At 40.3% G+C, this 20,525-nt stretch overlaps 1 protein-coding gene across 1 annotated transcript in view; it reads right to left on the bottom strand.

Annotated features, from left to right (window-relative positions):
• Positions 1 to 20,525, bottom strand: part of LOC115676725 (uncharacterized) — a 50,973-nt gene that overhangs the window by 13,082 nt on the left and 17,366 nt on the right. The gene's annotated exons all lie outside the window — the stretch shown is intronic.

The raw sequence follows: 20,525 nt of genomic DNA, 5'->3' as shown, positions 1-20,525 counted from the left end.
AGAAGTTAAGGAGTCTGTTGAGTCATCTCGATTCGATCATCATCCTATTCCTGCTACTCAACAAGAGCAATTTATTACTCTTTAGATACCTTCTGATTTTCCTCGTTTATGGGTATAGCAGGGATATACGCACATCCACTTTGCTACTCTGCGTCTTGCTTTATCCTTTCACGATAGGAAAAGATTACCTGTTGTTGCTAGAATGGCCCTTTTGGATACTCATTTTTTGGATTAACAACATGCTTGTATTGGTATTATCCAAACAACTCTCAATGTAGGAGCTGTTTCCAACTTTCAATATGGCCCTTATAGACCTTCGACTTCTCTCTGCTCTTAGAGTCCAGCTACAGCTCACTTGGACTCTCCAGACTCCAGATTATATAGCTGCTACTTACACTACCAAATGGTATATCGGGTCCAGAATCATGCCATTGATCTCAATTCCCTGGTACTGAGGATGCTCTATTCATCTCAGTGGACAATGATTAAACTTCTTGTGTTCATGTACTCGAGAAAATTCCTCGAGATCAACTAGTTAAGTTACTCCCTGATACTTGGGTAACTAACTATAAAAAGCTTCATCAGAATTCTAGGCCTATTCAGTCCATGGAGTCTTAGTTTACCGAGAAGAAAGATGGTACAGTTGTTATTAAATTTAGTGAAGAAAAGGAACAAACTTCTTATTCTATTTTCCCTACTATTTTTATGATACAATCCTATCATGCTTATGTTCCTACTAAAAAAGGCGATTCAGATCCAAAAGATAGTCTTTTGATCAAGAGGAACAACCCATTCATTTTTATCAGGATCCTCGAACAGGAAACTATTTTTAGGATGTTGATTGTCAATGCTTCCTATGTACAAATCCTTTAGATGACAAAGAGGATGACGGACCATCTAGGAGAAAGAAGAGGTCTAAAGATAGTCTCTACCAGAGATATCTTAATGGAGATCCTACCATAGGACCACTTGTGACATCCGGAAATTTCGTAATAATATGTACGTGACATTAGAAATTTTCCGTGTTCGATAATGATACTTAGATTATAAACTAAGTATTATTTAGCTTAGTATTCGTATGGACATGTAGAAATCATTGTTGGACTGTAAATTTGTGAGGCGCGAATTCGAGAACATAATCATTCCGAGTTCGACGTGTTTAAAATTTATAAACGTTAATGTGTGCATTAATAGTGTAACGGTATTAATTAATTTACTGTCGTCTTAGTAGTTAATGGGTAATATTATTAGTTAAACTTTAGTTAATTTGTGATAACCATTAATTAATTGCTAATTGGTGTTAAAGGGAGAAGATATTTTGATCTCTACTTAATTCTCACAAAACTCCCTCAAGACACCAAATAACTCACGTGGCCTATGAAGGACTAAAGCTTGGCCACATGCCCCATTTGGAGAATTCAAGCATGCCACATGCCCTTCTTAAACTAAGCTTCTTACATTAACTTGACATATAGCCATAAGCCATCATTACCTTGGCTATTACTCATACCTAATAAGTCTTAATTTTCTTACACTTGGCAGTAGATTGAGAGTGGAAGTGCCACCTATGAGTGCATGCAATTGTCCACCTAAAATCTACTCCTGCATTTCACTTTCATCTGGGTAACATCAAGGAGAATTTTCATCTTGGCCGTAATTTCTTTCTTCACCTTCTACTTTCACCAACACCTGATCCAAAATCTACAATAAATTTTTAACTGTATGTTCAGATTTTGCGCAAAGTAAGTGAAGACTCTAGAGTTAAGTTAAATGAATCTACTTATTACTTTTTACTTGGATGGTTGTGATATGCTATCTTATGTGCTATAATATGGTAGATTTGGTGATTTTTGGTTTTGTTTTGCTGGCCTTGTTTATGTTCAAAATGTGTGTGAACTGTTTTCTTAAAGTGTGGTATTATTGGCAAATGAAATTGTTAAATTTGAACTTGAAAATGTCATATTTGAGGTGATGGTTGAATTCATTTTGCTAGTTTCATGCATGTTTAAAATGTACTTGATCATCTTACTTAAATGGGGGTACATATGGTGAGTGGAAATGATGAATCTAAACTTGGAAAAGTTATATTTGTAAGTTCAGATTTAAACGTCATTCGTAAAATCTATTGATTTCTGAACTCGAGTAGACTTTACTCGTTAAATCTGGACATATGTATTTTCTGAACCAAATTGCTTTTACCCCCAAGATCTGGATATGTTTATTTTTAAAAGCCAAACAGATTTTACTGTTAAAATCCAGACATGTTTATTTTAGAAACCAAACAGATTTTACTATCAAAATCGGGACGTGTCTATTTTTGAAACCGAATAAATTTTACTGTCTGCATCTAGACGCATCTCTTTTTGAAACCAAACAGATTTTACTCTCAGAATCTGGACGTGTCTATTTATGAAACCGAATAGATTTTACTCTTAGTATCTGGACCTGTCTACTTTTGAAACCGAACAGATTTTACTATCAGAATTTGGACGTATTTATTATTGAAACCAAACAGATTTTACTGTCAGAATCTGGACGTGTCTATTTTTGAAACCGAACATATTTTACTCTCAGAATCTGGACATGTCTATTTTTGAAACCAAACAGATTTTACTCTCAAAATCTGGATACATATCTATTTCTAAATCTAAATCTGGAAATGCTTATTTCTAAATTCGAATATATTTTACTTTTAAACTAGAATATGTTTACTTCCTAAATTTGAATAGAATTACCTTATGAATCAAGTAGCTTCACTTTATGAACTTGAGTAGATTTTTAGCCTTTTGAGTCTAAATCACATATTGCTTCGTACTCATTTGCTTGAATAATACGTTTGATTGTTTCAAGGGATATATGATGTAAAAAGATGGTGAGTATATGCTTGCAAATACTTATTTGTCATGGCTTGCATGAGAAGAATATATTTTCTGTCACCCACAAAACAACGGTGATGATGCCCCGTGTGTTGGCATGCCCCATTTGTTGGGATGTGTCAGAGGTTGTACCGAGATGCCTCAGAAATTGAGATATCCGGTTGGTCGGGATGCCCCAGGAGTGTTTGGGAGGAGAAGTAACGAACCTAATGCATGAGTATGAATGGTATATATCATATGCTTGTGTCTGAATGAAATTAATGTGGAATAATGAAGTGATCAGATTATTGTGACATATCCAGATGAAAAAGGTATAACTTTTATTCAAGTTCTATGTATACTTACCGGTTGTTATGCATTGATGTTGATTGTGCCAGGCAAAGTGGTAAGATAATTTTCCTAACTTAAAACTAGAGATTTTATTTATTAGGTCTCGGCTCATTTTTTTATTTTTTTCAAATGTGTAGGATGGATGGTTCACAATCTTTACGTTTTGGAGTTCCCATGTATTATGAAAGTGTCTATAAAACGGTGTTTGTACCTAAGTTTGAAATACTATATACTAAATGTAGCTCTACTGTATGGATTGACATGGGTTTTATGAAGTGGGTTTCTTATCGATTCGTTGCATGGTATTGTAACCTCAACGGTGAGTTAGTTGGCCCATTGAGGGTTTCAACATAGATGATGATGGTCCTGCAATGGAGGGCGAAGTTATTGATCCATGACGTCACCAGACTTTTGTATAGGTAGACTTTTGGAGTATAATCTAGTATGGAGATAAGCAACCTCGACCTATCCAAACTTTTGTTTTTTGTGACCATATGATGTTTGAATGGACTTGTAAATCTGATAAGTTATAATAACAAGAAGCATTAGTACTTTAACTAAACTTGTGTGATTTTCGTAAATCAAGTTTGATATCTACTAAACTCATGGTTAAGAAATATTCAGATTAAGGTTCCGCCTGTCTATTTATAAATTAAGTTTGATATCTATTAAAGAACACGTGTCGCGAGTGACATTATGGGGCGTTACACCTTGTCCCCGATTTCCTTCGTTGTTTCACAAGAAGTAATTTTCTTATATTCCACAGGTGCTAAAGCACAATAGAATGAATAAATAACTTTTGAATCCAAAGCTTTTCTTTTGTCTACCTCTGTTTGAGATAGTGAAACAACTGCAAGTGTGTTTCCATCTTGTTGGGCATTTGAGAAAGTTGCAGGAGTTGTTGGATTGATTCCTCTAAGAACAACTTCCCACTGTAAGGGGTCAATGGATTTGATGAATGCCTTCATTTTGTTTTTCCAAACACTATATTTTTTGCCATCAAAGTATGGATGTTTGGTGTTACTATGTCCTCCTACAAGACCTGGAGCACTCATACTAGCCATGAAGATTGTTAGCTCACAAATAAACACTTCAATAAGCAAGCAACCTACAATGATACCAATTGAGGTGGCTAGCAAGGATTACTTAGAGGGGGGTAAATAGGTGATTCTAACAATTCTTGATAAATTTAAAGTGGAATTCAAATATTGAGAACAAAGTCTGGACTTTAAGTGCAACGATAAGATTTTAACAATCTTTAAAATAAATTGTTCGAGTGTACAAATGTGCAATAGAAAGTTATAAATATAAAAAGCTTTAAGGGATGAGAAAATCTGCAAACAAGATATATAGTGATTCGGCTTAGATCAAGCCTACTGGCTGAATTCCACTAGATGATCGATCAAGAGATTACAGTTGTGAGTGATAATACTCAGTGTATGATAGGTCTCACTATCTCACTCAATCACTCTTACAGTATGTCTATTACAGATTTTCGCTCATGAAGGACAAGTAGTAAAGATTGGAGTATGCTTAGACTTTGGAATTGCAAATTCTGGACTTCGTCTCTTGTTTCTGCTCCTCGTCATGTTGATCTCCTTTTATACTCCTCCACTTCCAATTTAGCCGTTGGACAATTTCCAAAGGATCATCTTCCAATCTTCAAGTCAGACAGATTTATATAAAGAGGATTTAGTAGCCATTGAGTGACAAAGTCCGAATTCCGCTAAATCCGATTGCCTATACAACCAAAATCTTGATTTCCATAAAAAGAGCCTCTCCTCTTAAATAAAACTTGCCTCGTGGTTGATTGCCAAACTTTTTAAGATATTTTGCATTATAATATTCCCTTGCAAAATAACATTTGAGATCGAGTTAATCAAGACTTTCTATATGTGAAATCTTAGTCAAATCACTAGACGCTATGTATGTTATGAGTTTGTGTCAAAGTCTGGATGTAGTCTGGTTCTATATAATTTGGTTTTGCATTCAGAACTTATGTCAAGATGTGTTGTTCTTTAAAGTCTAAACCTTTCGATTTCATATAAAGTCTAAAGTTCTTCATCTACCGTATAAAGTCTGAACTTTATCGTTTGCAGTATAAAATCTAAACTTCTCCTTCTGCATGTATGAAGTTTGGACCGTCCGACTTGAAGTAATTCCATATTCTGAACTTGAATAAGACAATGATTGCCATATGATTTTCTTCCAAGAATAACTTCATGAATCGAAATACTTCAAAGCATTTATCAAACTTACGAAACACACATGGCTAATTTTTTCAACTTTAAAATCTATTCAGAGGTTTTCCAAACAGATTCTTCATTATTCATGTATGTTTCCAGAAGTGCGATTGGTGGATTTCGAACACAAGACATGAAGTCCAGATTCCCCCGTAGAATGTATCCTCCTAAAGTTCTAAATTTTATTAGATCCAACATTCTTTTTGACAATCTCACAAACCTCATGTGGGAACATCAGTACAAGATCTTCGGGAAGTATGGTGGACTGAATCTTCAACCAAGTGACATGCATCTAGATTATCTGTTCATTCATCCTTAGTCTTTCTCCCCAGACGACGTATTTCTGGAAGAACTCAAATGGTTTTATTGGTATATATTTAATTACCATACTTTTGCCATTCAATTTCCAACAGCAAATATGCCAAGAATTATCGGTCAAGCAATCCAAGAAATCGGCGATAGAGGAAAATACCATCATTCTGCGCGAAATGCTTTGTTGGTTTAAACCCTTAAGAGCATCTAAAATATTTTTCACTAACAACAAAGAGCATGCAAGCCAGATCTAGAGCTATAAGCAATCATTTTCTTTTACAGGCCATGGATATTTATCAACTTGACAGCAATGTTTCCAGATACCAGGCGGATGGAGGAGTCCCAACCTATAAAGCTCATGTAGTCCCTCCTAAGTTTTATAAGATGTTGTCACGTTGTATCGGAGTCAATCCACGAGAATACGGGGAAATCCAGCAAATATTTTGCGAGAATAATCGCATCATTCCTCCAGGAGTTTGGCCAGACGACAATACGAATGTACCATGGCATTATTCATGAGATTATCATAATACAAAACCCCTGATTCAGGTTGCTTTAGCGGAGTTCAAAAAATATAATCTCGACCAGCGATCATCTTCACAAGACTTACGGGGTGGACCACTTTCTCAAGATCCCTATGATTATGGACTATCATTAAATCTTAGAAACTCCTCATCAATAATGAATGTGGACAACTAGCCTAGGCTGTCAAGCCAGGAACACATTTATCTCTCGGTAATATTCCAGTAGATCCCTTCAAGATCTAACGATGTTCTATCAAGCTCTTATCACTCTCTAGGGGTGAGCATTGTTTCAGGGTAGAACTTGAAACTTAAGGACCAGATCGGTGTGAACCTATCAGTTCCAGGTTCCAGGGTATGCAAGGTAGATTCCAGGTTTCAAAAATTGGAGAACCTATTTCGACCTGGAAGCTAAAACCTAGAACCTGAAATAAGTTTTATGTTTATCTTGGTGTATGTCTTTGCACGACCTTGCGGTATTCCATGGCATTCGATGATGAATGTATAATCTGGAACCACTAGTCTGAGCTTCCATTTTATCACTGAGACTTTTACTTTGTTAATATTTCATATTCTTTATCACGCCTCGGACTAAGACCGTGGCACTTGGTCCTAGCCCGATTGAGATTTTTTGTTCCAGGGATTTTCATCTCGACATCCCATTATAATTTTCTTTGGTTCTGTACAAGCAGAAGCAATTATACTTGACAAACAACGACAAGAGCAACAACATGAGCTAGGAAGCATGTATTACAAACACACGTTAATTTACATGATAGGCGCCTATTTTACAAGTCATTTTTCCTTATGGGCCTTCTTATTTATTCATTTACATTCAGATGGCATCCGGTCTATCATATACTATCCGTACGGCCGGAATAGTTCTAGCTCCTCTACCGCGGCTTTCTTCACAAGAAAACAAAAGTTAGTTTTTCCCAAACTCGGTCAACTAGCTACGGTCCTCCCACGTTCCCATTGGGCGCATCATCGCTAGCAACCCCAAGTGGTCCGTCGAAGTCAAACAGGGGTCCCAGGAGATCTCCCTCAAACCAAACAAATCAGGCTTCATAGTGGTGGGGGACTAAGTCGTTCGCATCTTCTTGCACCCAAACCGTGGTAGTACATTTGCGATACGTGATTTCGAACTCTACATCAATTATGTCAATAACGGACACATGCATTTCTATCGGAAGCCCATGGCGAATCGGGGGGTGGTGTGGCCATACCTACAAAACTGAAAATAATAAAGAGTGAGTCACAACTCGGTAAGTAAATTCATTATATTTCGGCTAAGAGGTAGCCTCGCCATTGAACAAGAGAACAACTATTACCGTTTTGCTTGTCGATAGTAGATGAATAGCAAAATGCTTCTTACCTTGCCTATGTGTTATACATGTCATGCTCACCAAGCAAGAGAACATCAGGCATGATAGTTAAATGTTGCATGCAAAGATCGACGCACGGGATTCATCATTTTATAACCGAAATCCATCGGTTCCTCCGGTATTCATCAGACATCCGAACTCCATCGGGTATTGCCTCGAAATCCATTAATGACGGCATCTCTCCGAAATCTATCGATAACGGCTTTAGTCCCTCGTGTGATCATGCAACAAGCATCAAACAATCCAATTTCTTATTTTGATAACATTAGCCCATGCATCCAAGCCCGAAGGCGTGCGGTGTTCATCTCTAGGACAAAACGCCTATTGTGCAGGGCGCGGTCTAGGGCTCGTGGCTCGGTCCACCATGCCGAGCGCCGACTTGGAGCCGAACTTGGCCAGATGTATGTGCCTCAACATAAATCCGCACCAAGCCGAGCTCGATCCGTCATGCCACAACATGAGTACGAGACCATACGACGCCCCGTTTCGTGACCTGTTTGTGCCTTGACTCACAGCCATGATGCAAAACAACCAATCACACGTGCAAGCATAAAGCACTACAAACATAGTCATCACTCGAGCTCAACCATCAACACCACATCCTAATCAAAGGATAGGGAATTCACTTACTACAAGTGTCACGGGGTGGTCCTAAAAAAAGTGTTCGGTGATGGTGAGGGCGAGTGAGGGTGTGGCCAAGAGAGAGGCCGAGAGGGTGTGGCCGAGAGAGTGAGAGGCCAAGAGAGTGATGGGAAGAGAATGGGCATGCAAGATTGAGGGAAAGAATGAAATGGGATGGTGGCTCTCCTATTGATAGACCAAGCTTTAATGATGGTTTTACCAAATGGACCAATCATTTTCATGGAGGTGGCGCTAATAATAGAGGGATATCTTGTAAGGATCTTAGGCCTAATTATTGATGACTCAATTGGCTAACAAGTGTCTTACTTATCTTGCAAGTCTCTCATTGGGGTCATTATGCCATATGTTTAGGGTATATGAATCACCTTTCTCATTAATGACTAAGAGGACACCTAAGCCTCCAATGATGGTTCCTCCAATAATTTCATTGACTTGATCTTCACTCTTCTTTTTCTCCAAGCTTCTTGGGCGTGTGGCTCTTCTAAAGCTCTCAAGAACACTCAATTATTGGATATCTTATGTGATAAGATCTTCTCTAATGATTATCCCCCAATTATTGACTTGAGTTTGACTTGGTCTTCTTGGCTACTTGTTGTCCAAGCTTGGTCGTGTAACCCCCATTCTTGCCTTTCAAGGACACTTAATAATTCACTAAGAACAACCAACTCATGGTTCGCCTTCTTCATTAAGTATGACCTCCAAAATCCATAATGATACTTAGCAAAAATGAATTAAGTAAATAAGAATTTACTAATCTAAATCGATCAACCATCCTATTCGAATTGAGATTTAATGTAAGAATATGTCCAAGTATGACCAGACATAACCGAGCCAAAGTCCAAGTTGAATGTGCAAGGTCGGAACAGTTGGACTGACTAGGCGTGTGGCCTGTTCAGTCGGGCCTAACCAGGTGCAGGGCCTGGCACATAGCCAGGCCATACGGGCATCGGGCCTAATGCAAGGGCACAAGATCGAGTGCACGAGTGCGATGCTAGGCAGTACAAGCGGTGCACCGAGCACAATGCTGGGCTGCACGAGCAAGGGACCAGTTCATGGGTTGAACACATGCATTGACTCACAAACGGACACAATGCATGGCTTGTGGCCAAGTATGCTTGACACGGAACTAGGTTGGAGCCAGATCTGATGGGCACAAAACTTGGCATAAGGGTCAAGCACAATGACTGGCACACGGCCGGGTACAGGGCCAATTCGTGGCCTAACTGACAATCACAAGGGTCAATCTATGATCGGGCACAAGGCTTGATGTCACGCCCCGATCCCCACAGGCACGCGTCATCCCACCACGGTCTTTAAGAATGCGACATCCTAGGATTTGTCACCGACCCAAACAATGTATTGAAGAGCAACACACATAAAAACAATTCGAGCTCTACATGCAACAAACATTCAATCGGGGTAATAAAGAGACAATTAAAGCACATCAACGAAACACTTTTATAGACAAAGCGTCAATAACAACGTATACACTTCCAAGCCTTCGACAAGGCAACTAACTACGGATCACGTGTAACAAAAATGGTCAAGTGGTCGGTTAGCCTAACTCCTCTAAACAAAAGATGGTTTCTCAAAAGACGGGGGACTAGACCCATCATCAACTGTCACGGTACTCTGGCGGCGTCCCCGGATCTTCCATATCATCATAAGGCTCAGGGTTCTAAAATTTTTATGATTCAATAATGAGAATAATCTCAATAAGTCATACCTAAGCCTTGCTTAGGCTAATGCGTACCGTAGGACAGTTCAGAGCATGCAATTCAATCAATTAACGTGCCACATCAATCACAGGCATCTTTATCTGGTCTTGGCACACACACACAAGCCTTGCACATCAGTAAATAGCCACAACATAGCAACCATTCATCGCACATAACAACCCGAAGCGGGGCAAGCACATACATAGCACACTTAATAATCCAGACATGCCCAATAATATTCTCAACATGGCATACCATAATGCATATCACAATCACAAGGTCCATATTATTAGCAGCCCCTCGGGCTCCCCGAACCCGCGTAAAACGCATCAGGTTATCGGCTTCCAGCGTAACCGGGCATCGTCCCACTACGTCAGCGACGGCATCATCCCGCGTCACATGCATCAAGACGGCATTCCATGAGGACCATCAATCTGGCCTTCACTACGATTGGCATCCGGGCCTCCCAGGCATCCGATAAATCGGGCATCATCTCGCATAAAATGCATCAAGACGGGTTACAACCCCGCGTAAAACGCCTCAGGATATTATGTGAGCATACGGGCATTCAACACTCAAATCAATTTCTCATCTTTCGATTAGCCAATTGCCACACAATTCATGTTCAACTCACATCCAGCCACGCCCCTCACGCGTAACAACAACATTGAAAAGCTCCCGAGAGAGAGAAATCAATTTGCACATAATCAGGCTAAAAATAGGTAATTACGCAATAACTGACACCCTTTCGAAATAAATAGTAATTCAACTCGAAAAATTTTGAATTTTAGATATGTCATTGGAAACACCTTGATGAACATTTTCCATGCAGAACACAAAACCCAGTTCCAACTGAAAACTCCTCGTTTTATCCCTCAAAGTCAGATCGAAATCAACCCGTTAGGATAGACTGTCCGGCCTTCAAAATCCATTTCAACCAGTACCCAAATCTCCTTTGAAAGTTTTGAAATTTTTATATGTCATAGAAATACGTGTCCTTGACAAATTTCCTGAAGAAAGTTTGTTGAAAAGAGGTTTGAAAAATTTTATAAAAATTCAGAAAAATAAGCCAGTCAGGTGAACAGTAAATCTGATAGGTTTGAGACGGTCCGAAACTAGACTTCAGAATGCCCCCAAACAGTCTCCAAAAATTTCAGATTTAATATATGACATACTTCAAGGTGTTAGGGACAACTTTCATGATAACATCTCTCCCAATTCAGCCCACACCGATCTCCACAAAAATAACAAAATAATAGGACACATCAGCAATCAATCCGAGAACCAACCAAACAACAACCTATCACCATTCGAGCTCAACCAGCCACTAAACTAACTCTAATTAACCCCTAATCAGCCCCTAAACATGCCATTGATAACCCATTATCCTAATCAAGGCTTAGGAAGTACTTACTAGGAGTCCTAAGCTTAAGATAAGCAAGATCAGCCAAGCAAAGCCGAGTCCAGCAGCTGCTGTTGTGGTGGCCGGATGGGAAGAACGGCGACGGCTCCAGTCACTGTGGTCCACGGCTGAGGCAAACACAAGTTGGTAGTCACGGTGAGTGGTGGTGTTGGCTTCGGTGGTGGCTGGAATGGCTACTGGTTGGGCAAGGTAGTGGGGTGAGGGAGCTCGGCCGAATGGGAGAGACAAGGGAGGAGAGAAAGTGAGCAAGAAGGAATGAGAGAGAGAGAACATGATCAGATTTTACTAACCCCACTAATAAAACCCCATCATCCACCCCACTCACAAATCCAATGGCCTAAATTCCATCCCCTTCTCTAAGTTAAGATCCAAGAGTCTACATAATTCCTCTCATTAATTTCCTAAAATTCCTAAATGGCAAACAAAATAAAAAGACAAGATGAAGAGGGGCATAAGGGTCCATAATTTTCAGCCAAGGAGGGAAACCCTTAATGTCCAAATTGCCCTTCAACCTTTTCAAATGAATTCAAATATATTCGAGTGTAAAATGGTCTTTTTCCATACCCGGTCCAAATTACACTTTTCCGATAATTCCGAGCGATCTAATAGTTGGCCACGCTTAATGAGACTACGTCCAATAAATTTTCGTGAAATCTCGAAAGTTCGACATCCCATTCCGGATTCTAATTCATGGCTAAAACCAATCAATCGCGACTTTAATGTGTCTCAAACTAACGGGCAGCTTTTAGGAGTTACACGTATTGACTCGTGGCCGATTTGATATCGGACCACATCTAAGTTTACTCGAGCCATGGCGACCTCGGTTGTCATGTAATTGCGAGGGTCAATCACTAATTCCAATTGACGCGAACGTTTGGATTAGATTTAAGATCGTTTGAAATTCATACAATGGTCAAGCGGAATCACCTACGATTCAATTGTATAACATTTGCGAATCGTCCCATAGCCATCCTTGGATCGGTCTATAATGGCCCAAAATATCTTCTCGTCAATCCTTATGGTCGAAGTGTCGATCCACGGCTAAGTTCTTAGGTCCATATACTCAATTCCTAGTTAGCCATTCCCTCATGGTTAGTTTTCTCAAGAGTGATCAATTCCGAGTGAGATTTAACTAAAGTCCATCGAAGATATAATCATTTCATAAATCTCGAAAATAGGTCGAATTTCAGAATGTCACACCTGGCTTGCGAGGCCGGCACAAAGCCTAGTCCACAACTAAGCCACAGGGCTGTTGGCCTAGCACATGGCTCATCCATGGCCTAGCACATGGCTCATCCATAGCCTACTCGACTCAACATGATAATCCATACCCAATTCACGATCGATCCACGTTTGAGTATCAACAACCCATGGTCGACCCTCGGTTGTCATGTAGTCACGTGGAATCAAGTACCACGGGATTATTCCATAGTCATCCGCGACCGGTACATGGCCGAGCGGAATCACCCGCGATCGACACATGCCCGCACAGCACTGATCCATGATCGTCCCGGACTGTTCCACTAACGGCCCTTATGGTCGAAAGGTTGATCTATGGTTAGATCACTCTAATCGACTTGCGTAATTGGAGAGTCATTCCATGATCGATCCCTAGGCTAATTCATGGACATTCCTGCGATCGAGCCATGACCAACCCTCAGTACACTCATTTCAATCGTACTATCCGTTCCATTACCGACTCTCGGCTCGGATCGCTCGCCCAGTTCCCTTACCATTTACCTTTGGTCGTCTTGGCCCAAATTGGGGATGTCATATTTTTCGTATGCCTAAATATAAATTGTGGTCAGTGGATTGTAATAGCAAGTAGTGATCATTAAAGATGATGAGTCACTGTAATCGTTCAATTAACAATACAGGTGTAACGTTAAGCTTGCTTTGTGTCAAGTTGGAAGAAGGCATTGCTCAATTTGAAGCATGGGGCAAGTAGGTTATAAAAGCAAAACCCACGTCAAGAAAAATAAATGGTAAAATGAAAACATATAGCAGAATTCAAAAGTCATTAAATATAAATAAAAAAACTAATTCAATAATACAATATAGATGTAATGTGAATTGAAACCAGTCAAATTGTCTATAAACGTGTTAACGTGGTAACACGAGTTATCATGTATAAACATAGTTTACGTGTTTATCGTGTCGACACCTAATAAGGTGACATATTTGAGAATTAATCAACCTATCTTTCCTTTTTTGGCTGCAGCTGGAGACCCCATATTGGATCATGCCCTATGCCAGTTAATAAGCATAGGACTCAGTTGAGAGTTGTCTACCAAATTTATGGCTTCCACGAGATTTTCCTTGGAAGTTCCATGATCAAACCGTGACTGGAACCTGCCATAAAAGCATGTGCATAACCCTGTTTAATTACCTTCTCAACCCAAAACTAAGACCAGAAAGACTACTGATGCAAGGCAAACCACAAAGCACCAATAAAACGTTCATCAACCATTCTCCATATTCTGTGTTCTTTAAAACTGATACTTTAGGTATAAGCTCAGGTTAAAAGGCATACAACTTCCACAAGATCCATTTATCGAAACAGATGGTATGCAGAGCAGAATGCCAAACCAGGCTTCTGCAAATTGTTTGGCTGCATTTGACTGGATAGGTATCTCTATAATGAAGGTTTCATCCTTTTTATGTCGTTTGGGCAAACAACTTGGATTTTATAAGATGGCATAATTAAATTGATCTAATCTGTACAACACATTTAGCTGAATCTCTGCTGCAGATAAGTGCAGTATCGGTATTCTTCTCTTATTCAAGCAGATATGAAATACGCTTACATTAGCCAGTTCTGCAGCAAAGATGCAACAGGCTACCAAGAGAATCCCTCCTTGCTTAAAGGCAGCAGGATGGATCCGCAAGGAAAATGAGCATCAAACAAATCAAACTCTACTTATAGCCATGCACTTTAGTCCATGCCCTAAACACTAAGTACAAATTTGCAATCTAGAAAATGAATAGTGGGAATTTTAAAAGACAGGAAAAGGAAAAGTAATCATTTTGTGAAGGAGCAAAAGATTTCTTGGAAAAAGTCAAAATTAGTCAAAATCGTTTCTTTGAACTTTAAACTTCAAGAAAGTGAAACTGATTGAAAATAAGAAGAGAAGAAGTTTGAGTTATGAGCGTTCAGCTTTGGCAGATAAAATTACAACATAAGATGTAACGGGGTAAGAAACTTCAGCATTATGAATAAAAGCTCAATGGCCTAATTGAAATAATACAAAATTTAGGGATCATATTATATGTTGAGCAATGGCGTGGTCCTTCGTCAATCCAATCCAATTATAAGACAGTGTTCTTCACAAAGCTTTGCAATTAGGTCGATCATTCCTGAAACAGAAACAAAACTAATAATTTAGGGACAGAGTTGCTGATTAAACAAATAATCGAAGAACAAATTGAACCAATTCAAAATTCAGGGTGGACAAAAGTTCAGGAACTAGAAATATCATTTTTTTTTTGTCGCAAAACTAGTAATTAATATCATTAACCTGCCAAAGAATGTATCACGTCTACTAAAGTTATATCATGGGTCTTCAGCTTTTCCATTAAAGCTTGGTCATTCAAAAGAAGCCTCAGCTGCACCCACTGCCAATAAAATTTGGCATGCAGGGTACTCAAGACATGCACAATCCTATCCAAAAGTTTGTTTGGTTTTCGGCACAACAATCTTCAGATTCCCATATTCAGTATTCGACTCCTATCATACTTTGTAAAGAGAGCAGGCATTCTACTGTTAATAATCACATCAAGAAAGAGCAGAGCATGAAGAGGAACAAACAAAGGCCATTATTTTCAACTGCAAGCCGGTTCCACACTACGCCAGCATGAATACAAATACATAATTTACTTGTATCTGCAGATACTAGACGATACAGACTCAGTGTCTCAAACAAACATCCTGGAACGAAAGGTGTTTTTCGTGCATTGCTCATGGCCATTGACAATGAATGATACAGTTGATAAATGTCTAAGTGCACGGTAAGATTCAAATTCAGAATGAATGGCCTCCGCATAAGGAATGCCATAAGAGAGAAAGCAAGTGGAAAGACAAGGACAAAAGGGAGTGTCAGTTGCAATCTTGAAAGAGCTACAATAGATGGTCCTTTACAAATTCGAACAACTAATTTATCAGAAACTGTTCCAAAGCAGCAGATGGAACAATGCAGGATAACTTCATTTGGACTCTCCATCTTAAAGATTTCCAAGAGATTGGATATTGTAATTTGGTAAAAGAGATCTACTTTATTATTGAGATAAACCAAGTATATATAGGCTTAGGGTTAAGCCTTGATACAAAGACCTAAATACCCTTTCCTAAAATAAACCCAACTTGCTAATTATCTAATAATAAAACTAACACTCCCCCTCAAGTTGGGGCATACATATCAAAAAGACCTAACTTGCTGCAAATATATGAAACTCGTCCACGCCGTAGAGGTTTCGTGAAAATGTCTGCTAATTGCTCCTCAGACCGTGTATGTACCAGCTGTATATCACCACAATTCACCTTTTCCCGAACAAAGTGACAATCAATCTCTATATGCTTAGTTCGCTCATGAAACACTGGATTACTAGCAATATGAATGGCAGATTGATTGTCACAATGGAGAGTAGACGATCCTGCCATATGTAATCCAATCTCAGTCAACAACATACGAATCCACTGAAGCTCACTTGTAACGTTAGCCATAGCACGATATTCTGCTTCTGCACTAGATCGAGAAACAACTGATTGTTTCTTACTCTTCCACGACACAAGATTACCTCCAAGGAATACACAGTACACTCGATATAGACCGGCGATCTACAGGACAACCAGCCCAATCTGCATCGAGTATCCTGTCACCTCCAAAGAATCGCTCGAATAACCAGCTACATTAAGATGACCCCGATTATGGAATACAAGCCCTTGACACGGGGCTCCTTCAAATATCGTATAATATGTAAGACAGCTTGCCAGTGAGTAGTACGAGGAGAGCTCATGAACTGACTCACCACACTAACAGCAAATGAGATATCTGGACGAGTAATGGTAAGATAATTCAACTTGCCTACCAACCGACGATATTTTTCTGGATCATGAAGAAGCTCCCCGTGTTCGTTATCAAGCTTCACCCCAGGGTCCATAGGTGTATCACCAGGCTTAGCATCGTGCAAGCCCACCTCCTTAAGAATATCAATGGCGTACTTTCTCTGAGAAAGAGCAATACTATCACCAGTATATGCAACTTCGATACCGAGAAAATATCGAAGTAGACCTAAGTCTTTAGTATTAAACTCCTTTTGTAGAAACTGCTTGAGTCGTTTTATGGCTTCAACATCACTCCCAGTAACAATGATATCATCAACATAAACAACCAGAATAACATACCCCTTCAAAGATGACATACTAAATACGGAATGATCCACATTGCATCGATGCATACCAAAACTGGTAACAGCATCACTAAAACGACCGAACCAAGCACGAGGAGACTGCTTTAGTCCATATAGAGCTTTACGCAATCGGCATACCTTCTCCCCCTGAGCAACAAACCCGGGTGGTTGCTCCATATAGACCTCTTCTTGAAGATCCCCATGAAGGAACGCATTTTTAACATCAAGCTGATGAAGAGTCCACTTAAAACGAGCAGCCAAAGAAATAATGACACGAACAGAAGGAATTTTAGCCACTGGAGAAAAAGTCTCGTCATAGTCAATGCCATAATTTTGAGTATAGCCCTTCGCAACAAGACGCGCCTTTAAGCGCTCAACAGAACCATCAGGATGATATTTAACAACAAATACCCACCGACAACCTACCAATTGCTTGTCAGGAGGTAAAGAGACAAGTTCCCAAGTCTTGTTGTGTAGTGCAGCCATTTCTTCCTCCATAGCACGAGCCCAACCTGGATGAGCTAAAGCTTCCTGCACACTATTGGGCACAGACACAGATGCGAGAGACGACACAAATGATGACATTTGAGGAGATAAATTATGATAAGACACAAAATGAGCAAGAGGATACCGAGATCGAGTACGGTGTGCAACAGGAGAGTCAACTGGAGGTGATGGAAGAGGATCAGAAGCCGGGGCCGGAGATAGTGGTGAGGCGTCTGCTGATGGAGAGTCATGATTCCAAGCACGGCGAGGACCACGTGTATAGACCTGTAGTGGCTGAGATGAACTTGGATTTGATGGAACAACAGTAGAAGAGACATATGGTGATTCTGCTGGAGATATAGGTAGGGGAACTAACAATGTTTGAGAAGGTGAGGAAGACGGTGCAGGACAAGAAACATTACCAAAAAATGTCCGATCCTCGAAGAAGGTAACATCAGCAGAGACGTACTCTCGACGAGAAGTAGGATTATAACAAACATAACCCTTTTGGGTACGAGAGTAACCAACGAAGACACATTTTTCAGCACGGGGAGATAATTTGTCTAGGCCAGGAGACAACTGATGGACAAAACAGACACAACCAAAAATACGAGGACGAATAGACCATAAAGGTTGATTAGGATGAAGAAGAGTAAAAGGAACAGCTCCCTTTAACACAGAAGATGGAAGACGATTAATAAGATGACATGCTGTACGAATAGCATAGCTCCAGTAAGATTTAGGTACATGTGTATGAAGAAGAAGACACCGGGCAACATCGAGTAAATGACGATTCTTACGTTCAGCAACTCCATTTTGTTGTGGAGTGTGAGCGCAAGAACTCTGATGTAAAATACCACGAGATTCAAGGAAAGGAAGAAAGGTGGAAGAAGAAAAATACTCACGAGCATTATCTGTACGTAAGCATTTAACAGGATATCCATACTGAGTAGTAACTTCATTGTAAAATTGACGAAAGGAGTGAAATACCTCAGTACGATCTTTTATTAAATATAACCAAGTGGTATGAGTACAATCATCAATGAAAGTGACAAAATAACGAAAACCAAATGAAGACTCTCGACTAGGACCCCAAACATCAGAATGGACTAACTCAAATGGTTGAGAAGCACGACTCAAAACACGGGGTGGAAAAGACACACGATGATGCTTTCCCAACTGACACGTTTCACAATCAAACTTAAGACTCGATCTAGACACAAAAGGAAAATGACAAAGTGTATCCGTTGACGGATGACCCGGACGACAATGCAACCGATAAGAGTCATCCACACCCTTCTTCCGAATAGTAGCGAGAGCAAAGAACAATCACGGGGTCTAGAAGATACAATCCACCAGCCTCACGCCCACCACCTATCCGGCGTCCAGGTCTTCCGATCCTGGAGGACACATGAAGATGGAGAAAAGGTGATATTGCAATCAAGATCACGAGTAATGGAACTGACAGATAACAAACTATAAGGGAATCGAGGAATATGGTAAACAAAAGGCAAAGATATGGAGGAATTCAATGACACACAACCTTGTACCAGCTACTTGAGATTTTGAACCATCTGCTAAGGTGACTGAAGTGGAAGGAGTAGAAGAAGATGAAGTAAGAAGACGCGAATCACCAGTCATATGATGAGTGGCACCTGAATCAATAATCCAAGGACTAAGTGTATCTGTAGTGGCTAAGAGACAAGTACCATCATTATGTTGCGCCAAAGTAGCAACAGGAGCTGAAGAACCACCAGGTTGTCGCGCTCTAATCAGCTCATCATATTCTGCACGAGTCAACTGCACATTACTTTGTTCGGAAGCTGATCCAGATGAAGAAGACCGAGGCTCAATATCAATGGAAGCCTGTAAACCCCGCAACTCAGGATGGAGATCATAACAATAGTTAATAGTGTGTCCAGCCAACTGACAATGAGTACAAAAACGACCTCCACGACCTCCTCTAGCACTAGCAGTACTACCACCTTGAGGAACACCTCGACCCGGAATAGTGCGGCCACGACCATGATTAAAGTTACTTGTACTCCAATTGCCACGACCACGAACTCCTTGATTACCACGAGCCACCATAGCACTATTATCTGACATAGTTGAAGCTTTCGAATCAGGAGTGTATCGAGCAGCTCGAGAATATACTTCCTCTATGGAAGGAAGGATGTCCAGAGAAGTAATCTGCTGTCTTAGGGCACTGTGATCTGGACCAAGACCTCGAAGAAAGAGGACCACCAGCATGTCTGCTTCTCTCTGCTGCATCTGAGTAACTGTTGTGGCTGGTGGAAGATGAGACCGGAGTCGCTGAGACAAAGAAGTAAAACGAGCATAGTATTCTGCCAATCCGGAAGGACCAATTTTAGCCTCAAATAATGCCTCCCACATATCACATACTCGACTCATATTATTCTGTCCAGAATAAAGTAAAGTGCATTTGGACCACACCTCACGAGCTGTCATACAATCCATAAAAAGAGGACGAATAGAATCAGTCATACTTCCCCACAGCAGAGTACGCAACGCAGTGTTAGTGACCCTCCATTCTTCTAAATTAGCTGAATCCTCAGGTGGTGGTTCATGGAGCCACCTAGATTGGCGATTAGCATAAATAAAAGTAGAAAGGGCCATTGACCAACTCGGGTAATTCGTGCCATCCAACTTTACTAATGTGGTGTGTAAACCACTCATACCAAAGGAACCAGTAGCAATAGTCGGGGTAGTCACCCCTGAACGAACATCCGAAGTTACTGAATCAGTAGACATATCCACCAATTAAAAAGAGAACACTGTAATCTATCAGATTGTCACCAAATCCACTAAAAAAAAATGTGAACACCACCAACAGCAACTATCAATCACACTACAAGTCACCACACCAACTTCCACTACCACATCAACCAGATCTGCTCACCACATCAACCACCACTACACTTTAATTAAAAAACAATGTCTTCACATCAGACAGTGCAAGACAGCAGAGAAACACGAGCAAAAAATCCCATAACCAAGACAGATCAGTAGAGAAGCAACAGGAACATGACCAAAAATTTCTTCATATCTGTTGCCTCTCTCTGCGAATCACATCACTGGAAGAGGCGCTGAGTCGCGCTCTGGAGGCGCGCTGGAGGCGCGCTGAGTCGCGCGCGGGGGGGGCGCGAGGTCGCGCCGAGG

This window comes from Syzygium oleosum, unplaced genomic scaffold (genome assembly GCF_021117445.2).
Source record: "Syzygium oleosum isolate NSW1041296 unplaced genomic scaffold, Sole_v2.1 Sole_v2.17, whole genome shotgun sequence".
NCBI classification, from domain to species: Eukaryota; Viridiplantae; Streptophyta; class Magnoliopsida; order Myrtales; family Myrtaceae; genus Syzygium; species Syzygium oleosum.
The sequence above is the reverse complement of the archived record's forward strand: the minus strand, read 5'-3'. Positions and strand labels throughout refer to the sequence as shown.